This window comes from Dama dama, chromosome 19, assembly GCF_033118175.1.
Source record: "Dama dama isolate Ldn47 chromosome 19, ASM3311817v1, whole genome shotgun sequence".
In the NCBI taxonomy this organism is placed as follows: Eukaryota; Metazoa; Chordata; class Mammalia; order Artiodactyla; family Cervidae; genus Dama; species Dama dama.
This window is the reverse complement of record NC_083699.1, coordinates 66999001-67001092: the sequence shown is the minus strand read 5'-3', so window position 1 is coordinate 67001092 and position 2092 is coordinate 66999001.

Sequence of the window (2092 nt, the reverse complement as noted above, 5' to 3'; positions counted from 1 at the left end):
CCTCTGATGATCTGCCTTCCTGAGCCCTGACCCCTCTGGATGGGCCATGACTCTCAGCCACACTTTGAACTGTCATTAGTTAAGACCAGTTGTTCATAGGCCCTCTACGTGGAAGCCATCCAACTCAGTCCCAGAAAAGAAAGTCCCTGGACAGACCTAGGGCCGTGTTATGAATTGAATAGCGTTCCCTAAAAGAGACGTGCTGAAATCCTAACATCGGTGCTGTAGACTGAGCGTCTGTGTCCATCCAAAATTAATGTTGAAACACTAACCTCCAGTGGAATGGTGTTAGCAGGCGGGGCCTTTGGGAAGTGATGACGTCATGGGGGTGGAGCCCTCATGAATGGGATTAGTGCCCTTGTAAAGGGACCCCCCAGAGAGCTCTGTCACCTCTTCTACCACCCGAGGACACAGCATGAAGGCACTCTTTGTGAACCAGGAACCAAACCCTCATCAGGTACCTTGATTTTTAACTACTCTTGTTTACAAGCCACCCAGTTTATAAGACTCCTTTATAGCCCCCCAGTGATATTAAGGGGGCTTCCCTGGTGGCTCAGTGGTAAAGAATTTCGCTGTCAATGCAGGAGACCCAGGTTTGATCCCTGGGCCATGAAGATCCTCTGGAGTAGGAAATGGCAACCCACTCCAGTATTCTTGCCTGGAAAGTCCCATGGACAGAGAAGCCTGGTGGGGCTACAGTCCACGAGGTTGAAAAGAGTCAGACATGGCCAAGGAAATAAACAACAGCAACAAATCAGACTGAGACATCCCAGGGCCTCAGAAGGTGACCTTATTAGGAGATCAGGTCTTCACCGGGGTAACCACATTATAATTAGCTCATGAAGGTGGGCCCTGATCCAATGTGACCAGTGTCAGGAAATCTGGACACACACAGGGGGAAAGCTGTGAAGAGATGGAGGAGAATGCCATGGGAAGGCTGATGCTATGCTGTGACAAGCAGAGGACCATCTGGGGCCCCAGAAACTGAAGGAGATACCTGGATAGATTCTTCCCCAGCACCTTCAGAGCAAGCACTGGCCCACCGACACCTGGAGCTCAGACTTCAACCCTCCAGAACCGTGAAAGAAGAAACATCTGTTGTTCTAAGCCACCAAGGTTGTGGCACTTTGTTACAAAGAAGTGGAAGTGTTAGTTGCTCAGTCGTGTCTGACTCTTTGGGACCCCATGGACTGTAGCTCACCAGGCTCCCCTGTTCACGGGGTTTTTCAGGCAGGAATACTGGAGTGGGTTGCCATTTCTTTCCTCAGGGAATCTTCCTGACCCAGAGACTGAACCCAGGTCTCCCCTCCTTGCAAGCAGATTCTTTATAGTCTGAGCCACCAAGGAGACTTTGTTTTGTAAACAAAGTTACAAAGGCCCTAGGAAACTAACACAGACCAGAATTCCAACAGCCCCTGTAACTGGTTTATTTTCCATTACTCAGACATGTCAGCCCAGCTTGGGTTTCAGACCCACATCAGTGACTTGGCATCTTGCACGTATAGTTCCAGTGTCTGAGGGAAGCATTAGATACAGAACTGTTAATTTTATAAATAAAACTGCAGGATACCCAGTTAAACTTGAATTTCAGATAAATGTATATTTATTTATAATGTAAACAGTAATTATTCAGTATAAGGATGTCCCATGCAATATTTGAGTGTTAGATGAGATAATGATCTCAGATAAATCTACAACTTGAACATCAAAGTTAAAATTACTCAGTCTGGTGAACTGATTTTCACCTAAGACCATCATATACAGTTGCTCAGGTTGTGCACTATGCAACATATAGGCATTGGGTTATGGTGCCTCTAAAACTGCATAACACAGCAAGCATCTCTTCAGCAAATTACTCCTCACTTGTCTTAATGCTAACTGTTCACAGAGACCTGCTCTCTTACCACAGTTCTCAGCCTCTCCTATTCCCAGGGCTATCCCCAACCTGTCCTTTACAGAACCTTGCAACAAGACCCTTTGTGTTAACGCATTTCCACCCCATTCTCTGCCTTCCCTCCCCACCTACACCTCTCAGAAGTGTGTGTACATCTAATATGGATGCATTGTGGCTTCTATCTAAACAACTGTTTCT